This window comes from Physeter macrocephalus, chromosome 21, assembly GCF_002837175.3.
Source record: "Physeter macrocephalus isolate SW-GA chromosome 21, ASM283717v5, whole genome shotgun sequence".
Lineage (NCBI taxonomy): Eukaryota > Metazoa > Chordata > Mammalia > Artiodactyla > Physeteridae > Physeter > Physeter macrocephalus.
In genome coordinates, this window is record NC_041234.1 from 115,169,416 (window position 1) to 115,178,483 (window position 9,068).

The 9,068-nt window shown below is 36.5% G+C and overlaps 1 non-coding gene across 1 annotated transcript; it reads left to right on the forward strand.

The window, feature by feature from the left end:
• Positions 1-760: 760 nt before the first annotated feature.
• Positions 761-867, forward strand: LOC112062499 (U6 spliceosomal RNA). The gene has a single exon (XR_002890762.1). It is a non-coding gene; the product is annotated as a U6 spliceosomal RNA (small nuclear RNA).
• The last annotated feature ends 8,201 nt before the right edge of the window (positions 868-9,068 follow it).

The following is a 9,068-nucleotide window of genomic DNA, read 5'->3' on the forward strand; positions in this document are numbered from 1 at the left end:
TATATATTATATATAATATATAACCTAAATATATATATTATATAATATATATTATATAATATATATATTATAATATATAATATAACCTAAATACAGGACTGGAATCTCATCATGTTCAAAGTCCCAGAGATTCTATAGGACATGTATATGAGGGGATGGGAATCTTGGAAGACATCTTAGAATACTGCCTATCATGCTAGGGCTGACACCAGGAACCCTAGAGTTCCTCAGATCTCAGTTTGAAAATCTCCACCTTACTCGATCATGGATCATTTTTGGCAAGGGTACTAACTTATCAGGGATAATAGATGTTACTTTTCTCTAAAGTCTACTTTGTTCACCCTCAGTTGTCATTATCTCTTATTAATCCTCAAGAATAGCAAGTTAAGTTAGAAAACACATTCTTCCAGGATTCCTACAAGTTAAAATTTCCTCTTAGTTTACTGAAATCAGCATCTTTTCTATTCTGTTACATTTTTCATCACTAGACATACAGCAAATTGAACATCCTGAATATGTTTTAAAATCTCTAGAATTTAGATGTTCTCTTTTCTGTAGATAGAATAAATACACTCACTTAAAACAATGTATATTAAAGGTATACTTTTTCTCTTCCCATTCAATTTTCTTTCTCTACTTCATTTATACATTCATTTAAATTTTTCTGGGCTAAAGATACATATTCTTGGGATAGTGAGCAAGTGGAAAATAGCATAAGGATAATGTATACAGTAAAAGAAGACTCAAGAATGGAACTCAGGTACTCATTTCAGCAACACATATACTAAAATAGGAACAATACAGAGAAGATGAGCATGGCCCCTGTGCAAGGACAACATGCAAAATCGTGAAACCTTCCATATTCTTCAGCAACATGGATGGACCTAGAGATTATCATGCTAAAGAGAAGTAAGACAGACAGAGACAGACAGATATCATATGATATCACTTACATGTGGATTCTAGTAAAAATGATACAAATGAACTTATTTATAAAACAGAAATAGACTCACAGACATAGAAAACAAACTTATGGTTACCAAGAGGGAAAGGGGGGTAGGGTTAAATTGGAAGATTGGGATTGACATATGCACACTACTATATATAAAATAGATAACTAATAAGAACCTACTGTATAGCACAGGGAACTCTACTCAGTACTCTGTAATGGCCTATATGGGTGAAGAATCTAAAAAAGAGTGGATATATGTATAACTGATTCACTTTGCTGTACAATGGAAACTAACACAACATTGTAAACCAACTATACTTCAATAACAAATTTTTTAATTAAAAAAAAGAATGGAACGCATGGATGCAACAACATTTAAGAAGAGGCTGAAGAAAATGGTCCCACATAAGCTCATGCTAAATAGTGGCCAGGAACAAGTGAAAGAAGCCAAATATGCCAAATATCAACATCATCAAGTACAACATAGAGGTCAAGTAAGTGGGGCTCCATCTACCAGCAGTCAGAACTAGAAGGATAATAGTGTCTTTCAAGAATCTGCCAGAGTTCAGTCATGAGAAGACTAGCTATCTTAGGTATTCTGAGCAAAAAGTGCTTTAATACAAGGAATTAGAGGCTTATGCAACTATTGAAAACCTGGGGTAGAAAAGAGGGCCATAGCTGATTTTTCAGGAAATCTGGAAGAAGAGGGGTTACAGGGACCTCATCACCAATAACTTCAACTGCCTTTAACCCTGAAGAAGATGATTAGTAGGCTGCCAATTTCTAAACCTCTGCCCACACATGCCACCAGAGAATAATAGCTTTTCTTTCTCGTCCACTTCCCAAATCTCATGTGAGCAGCTAGAAGAAGGAGAATATAATCCAGTATCATGGAGGCAGGTGATTCTGGAAAAGGCAGTTTCAGGATGATGGAGAGAGAAATGAGAAGAGGGTGGCCAAGTCGCCCAATGGCAAAAGACATTCATCAAGAGGCAATTACTAACATTTTTGAGTCTCTTATATATGTTGGCACTTTCTTAGACACTTTATATGCCTTATCTCCTTTAATGTGAGGTAGGTATTATTATTCTTGTTGCACAGATAGCAAATCTGAGACCCAGTGGGTCAAAGTTGCTCAAGGTTACATGGTTAATAAATGCAAGAATGGTGATAGGAATCCAAGTCTGTCTTCAAAACCCCTGCATAGTCCAACTGATTACCTACATTATATCCAATAAGGTAAAAGACAACTGACAAAGTTACATAAAATGATGAAAATTTCCAGTATCAAAATTTTAATACTGGGCTTCCCTGGTGGGGCAGTGGTTGAGAGTCCGCCTGCCGATGCGGGGGACGCGGGTTTGTGCCCCGGTCCGGGAAGATCCCACGTGCCGTGGAGCGGCTGGGCCTGTGAGCCATGGCTGCTGAGCCTGCGCGTCCGGATCCTGTGCTCCGCAACGGGAGAGGCCACAACAGTGAGAGGCCTGCCTACCGCAAAAAAAAAAAAAAAAAAAATTTTTAATACTATATAATGGTCAAAGATATCTTGAACAATAACATGTACTCCATTCTGTATATTTATATTCTTGATAAGTACAAGCTTGAACATTAAATCCTTGTAAATGACAAGTGCACTCCCACAGGTCTTGCCTCTTCAGCCTACCCCACAGCTGGGACTACTGCAGTTCATGTGACTTCTCCAGAAGGGCAGACCCACTAAGGTTACCCCAGTCCCTGCTTTACTGGAAAATTCTGGATCTCAGTAAACTTTTTTTAAAGGGTGCTTTTGTGATGGTACATATTTTGGTATAACTTGTTATTAAATCAGCTGCCAAAAAATTAGGATTGATTTCAGTCTTGAAAAATCTTTATTGTAACCTCACCAAGATAAATGCATGTCTCATTTATCCAGTTTAGCTGAATATATAGATTGGAATATGTTGTGTATCTGCAACTTGGCCACATTACATTAATTAGACTATAGGCCCATGATCCCTTATTGAATTTTCTTGCTTATATTATTAATACACAAACACAATGTTATTTTTGCTGTTGTAATTCTCAAAGCATCAAACTATTTGCATATCATTATTATTTTGATAATTTAATGACTTGCTTTTTAATGCATTTTTAATGGAACAGGAAACTTTTCATCCCAATATAAGTTATGGAAATCACAGCTAAAACTGTCTTTTAGTCAGATTGTGATACTGTTTTTCCTAAAAACTGCTTAATTTTCACAACAATAGAACTATGGTTATATTTAGATTCCTCACTAGCTCTTTCAAAGTATATATATCTATTGATATTTCTATATTTCTATTGATAACAATAATTTAACCTTATAAGTTCAAGGAACACTTAAATTCTCTCAATTTATATTGGAGATGAAGTTGCAAACTAATTCAAACTGAATTTTAAGGACTGGAGAGATCATTGGGATCAAAAAAACCCTTGAATTAAAACAAAAAGGAGTTGACATTGAATTAGACCTATTGGTAGAAACCCCACAAAATGAGGTGAGAACCTGAGCAGTTACATAAATTTAATTGCAGTATATGTTTATCTATACAAAATAAATCATCATACAGAAGCCTAATAAACCATAAAAGTACATTAGGTTCCACTTGATAATTATAAATGATTTTACTTCATTTACTTTTCAAACTGATTTTGTTAATTTTGACTTAATTCTGCTTTGTATGTATAACAAACCTTCAATATCTCCTTTAATCAAAATCCGACAGCTCTATAGAGAAAAAAAGTGTGCATCAAATTCCTAATGAGTGCAATTTACAATATAAGGAGGAATAATCACATTCAGCACTTTCTTTCTAAGGAAATGACTTGGGAATTCCTTAGAAAGATCCAGTGATTTCTAAAACATGCAATGTATCACTATCTAGGCTTGTAAAGAAATAAAAGTAAAAGAGTTCCTGGTTATTCTGCAGCCTCAACTCCAGTAAAATCCCAGGTTATATTTAGCCCTGAAATTTTAAATTCCTACAAGTGTTAGTAACTTTTAAATATCTCTTGTCCATGTATTATTACTAGTATAAAAATAACTCATGTGATAATTGGAGAGATATTGCACATACTGAGTTTCATTTATGAGAATATTTCACATGCTTTTAATTTGTTTTGACATGAATTATTGTCTTGAATAAGTCTTCAGTCAAAGGATGACAATCTGCATCTTGCATTCTCTCCATCAAAAATAATTATTAAGTGTGACTTTTTTATACAGACAGCTCATACAATTCAATATCAAAAAACAAAAAGTGCAATCAAAGAATGGGCAGAAGACCTAAATAGACATTTCTCCAAAGAAGACATCCAGGTGGCCAACAGGCACATGAGAAGATGCTCCACATCACTAATTATTAGCGAAATGCAAATCAAAACTACAATGAGGTATCACCTCACACCAGTCAGAATGGCCACCATCAAAAAGTCTACAAATAACAAATGCTGGAGAGGGTATGGAGAAAAGGAAACACTCCTACACTGTTGATGGGAATGTAAATTGGTGCAGCCACTACAGAAAACAGTCTATAGGATCCTTAAAAAACTGAAAAGAGAGCTACCATATGATCCAGCAATCCCACTCCTGGGTATATATCCAGAAAAGATGAAAACTCTAATTCGAAAGGAAACACAACAATGTTCATAGCTGCACTATTTACAGTAGTCAAGATATGGAAGCAATCTAAATGTCCATCAACAGATAAATGGTTGAAGAAGATGTGGTGTGGAACCTTCAAAATGGTGGAGGAGTAAGACATAGAGATCACCTTCCTTCCCACAAATACATCAAAAATACATCTACATGTGGAACAACTACAGAATACCTACTGAATGCTGGCAGAAGACCTCAGACTTCCCAAAAGGCAAGAAAATCCCCACATACCTGGGTAGGGCAAAACAAAAAAGAAAAAACAGAGACAAAAGAATAAGGATGGGACCTACACCTCTGGGAGGGAGCTGTGAAGGAGGAAAAGTTTCCACACACTAGGAAGGCCCTTCACTGGTGGAGATGGGAGGTGGGCAAGGGGGAAAATTCGGGGTCACCGTGGAGAGCACAGCAACAGGGGTGCAGAGGGCAAAGCAGAGAGATTCCCGCCCAGAAGGTCCATGTCAACCAGCACTCACCAGCCTGAGAGGCTTGTCTGCTCACCTACCGGGGTGGGTGGGTGCTGGGAGCTGAGGCTCAGGCTTTGGAGGTCAGATCTCAGGGAGAGGACTGGGGTTGGCTGTGTGAACACAGCCTGAAAGGGGCTAGTGCGCCACAGCTAGCCAGGAGGGAGTCCAGAAAAAAGTCTGGACCTGCCTAAGAGGCAAGAGAAGTTTACAGCAATTCAATCTCACCTCAAGAAACAAGAAAAACCTCATATAAACAATCTAACCCTACACTTAAAAGAGGAAGCAAAGCAATAGAATTAGAAATGAAAAAGAAGTAACAACTGACACTGCAGAAATACAAAGGATCATGAGAGACTACTACAAGCAACTATATGACAATAAAATGGACAACCACGAAGAAATGTACAAATTCTTAGAAAAGCCCAACCTTCTGAAACTGAACCAGGAAGAAGTAGAAAATATAAACAGACCAATCACAAGCACTGAAATTGAGACTGTGATTAAAAATCTTCCAACAAACAAAAGCCCAGAACCAGCTAGCTGAATTCTATCAAACATTTAGAGAAGAGCTAACACCTATCCCTCTCAAACTCTTCCAAAATATAGCAGAGGGAGGAGCACTCCCAAACTCATTCTACGATGCCACCATCAGCCTGATACCAAAACCAGACAAAGGTGTCACAAAAAAAGAAAACTACAGGCCAATATCACTGATGAACATAGAAACAAAAATCGTGAACAAAATACTAGCAAACAGAATCCAGCAGCACATTAAAAGGATCATACACCAAGATCAAGTGGGATTTATCCCAGTGATGCAAGGATTCAATATATGCAAATCAATCAATGTGATACACCACATTAACAAATTAAGGAATAAAAACCGTATTATCATCTCAATAATGCAGAAAAAGATTTCAACAAAATTCAGCACCCATTTATGATTAAAAACTCGCTGGAAAGTGGGTCTAGAGGGAACATACCTCAATATAATACAGGCCCTGTTTGACAAACCCACAGCAAACATCATACTCAATGGTGAAAAACTGAAACCAATTCCACTAAGATCAGGAACAAGGCAAGGATGTTCACTCTTGCTACTCTTATTCAACATAGTTTTGTAAATCCTAGCTGCAGCAATCAGAGAAGAAAAAGAAATAAAAGGAATACAAATTGGAAAAGACTAAATAAAACTCTCACTGTTTGCCAATGATGTGATATTATATATAGACAATCCTAAAGATGCCACCAGAAAACTGTTAGAACTAATCAATGAATTTGGTAAGGTTGCAGGATACAAAATTAACGCACAGAAATCTCTGACATTCTTATACACCAACAACGAAAAATCCGAAGGAGAAATTAAGGAAACACTCCCATTTACCACTGCAACAAAAAGAATAAAATACCTAGGAATTAACCTGCCTAAGGAGGCGAAAGACTTGTACTCAGAAAACTATAAAACAGTTATGAAATAAATCAAATTTGACATAAACAGATGGAGACATATACCATGTTCTTGGATTGGAAGAATCAATATTGTGAAAATGAATATACTACCCAAAACAATCTACAAATTCAATGCAATCCCTATCAAACTACCAATGACATTCTTCATAGAATTAGAACAAAAAATTTTCCAATTTGTATGGAAACACAGAAGACCCCGAATAGCCAATGCAATCTTGAGAAAGAAAAACAGAGTTGGAGGAATCAGGCTCCCTGACTTCAAACTATACCACAAAGCTTCTGTAATCAAGACAGTATAGTACTGGCACAAAAACAGAAATATAGATCAATGGTACAGGATAGAATGTCCAGAGATAAACCCACAACATATGGGCACCTAATTTACAACAAAGGAGGCAAGAACATACAATGGAAAAAAGACAGCCTCTTCAATAAGTGGTGCTGGGAACACTGGACAGCTACATGTAAAAGAATGAAATTAGACCACTACCTAACACCATACACAAAAATAAACTCCAGATGGATTAAAGTCTTAAATGTAAGACCAGACACTATGAAACTCTTAGAGGGAAACAGGAAAAACACTCTTTGACATAAACCACTGCAAGATTTTTTTGACCCACCTCATAGAGTAACAGAAATAAAAACAAAAATAAACAAATGGGACTTAATTAAAAGCTTTTGCACAGCAAAGAAAACCATAAACAAGACAAAAAGACAACCCTCAGAATGGGAGAAAATATTTGCAAACGAAATAGCAGACAAAGGATTAATCTCCAAAATATACAAACAGCTCATGGAGCTCAATATCAAAAAACCAACACTCTAGTTAAAAAATGGGTAGAAGACCTAAATAGACATTTCACCAAGGAAGACATACAGATGGCCAAGAGGCACATGAAAAGATACTCAACATCACTAATTATTAGAGAAATGGAAATCAAAACTACAGTGAGGTATCACAGGACATGGAAGCAACCTAAGCATCCACTGACAGATGAATGGATAAAGAAGATGTGGCACATGTATACAATGGAATATTACTCAGCCATAAAAAGAAATGAAATTGAGTTATTTGTCGTGAGGTGGATGGACCTAAAGTCTGCCATACAGAGTGAAGTAAGTCAGAAAGAGAAAAACAAATACCGTATGCTCACACACATATATGGAATCTTAAAAAAAAATGGTGCTGATGAACCTAGTTGCAGGACAGGAATAAAGAGGTAGGCATAGAGAATAGACTTGTGGACATGGAGTAGGAGGGGGAAGCTGAGGCGAAGTGAGAGTAGCATCGACATATAGACACTACCGAATGTAAAATAGTTGGCTGGTGGGAAGCAGCAGCATAGCACAGGGAGATCAGCTCAGTGCTTTGCAATGACCTAGAGGGGTGGGATACGGCGGTGCTTTGCAATGGCCTAGAGAGGTGGGATAGGAAGGGTGAGAGGGAGGCTCAAGAGGGAAGCGATACGGGGATATATGTATGCATATGGCTGATTCACTTTGTTGTGCAACAGAAACTAACACAGTATTGTTAAGCAATTATACTCCAATAAAGATCTATTAAAAGAAAACAATCCCTCCCACGACTCCCCAGCTCATTCAGAGTACCAGGCAAAGTCTTCACTATGACCTGAAAGGCACAATCATCTGGCCCTCTTCCCTCCCTTACCTCTCTGACTTCTTCTATGACACTTGCTTCTCTTCCCTTCAACCATACTGATCTCCTAGCTATATTTTATTCTTATATTTATTTTTGTATTTTAAAAATTATTTTCAGTGTTCTGATTTAAATATGTTTCTTTTTCTAACTTCTTTAGCTAGTTCACTTTCATTTTTATTTTTTGAAAAAGGGCCACTTCAGCTACATCTAACAGGTTGTTATTTTGTATTTGGTCCTTTCAGTATTATCTACTTTTACATGTTTTCTAATTTCTATCCTAATTTATTTTTGACGTGAATATGTTTTTGAATTTCCAAATGTATGTTTTAGTGTCATCTTTTTAAAACGTCTCTAATTGGAATGCATCAAGGTCAGAAATTCAGTCTGGATGACACTAAATACTTTGAAACTTGTTGCTGGGGTTGATAGCATAATAGGAGGTTAACTTTTATAAATGTTTCACATATGTTTGAAAAGAATGAATTTTCTAATTTGGGAGTATAGGAGTAAGCTTGGAAATTTTGTTCCTCAAACATTATCAGTCCATTTGTACTTATTGTGATTTCTAATATATTTGGATTTTCTATTTTATTTTTGAACTTATTTTCATTTCTATCTTATCATCTTACAATTTTTTCCTTGATTTTCTTCCTTTCTAGCCTTTATTTTAATTGGTATTTTTTTTCTCTCATTTCACTTTTTCTCCCTATCTACTGGTTCTGAAAATATACAATATATTTCCACCAGTTGTTACACTAGTAATTTTTGTGTGTGTGTGTGGTATGCGGGCCTCTCACTGTTGTGGCATCTCCCATTACGGAGCACAGGCTCCGGGCCCAC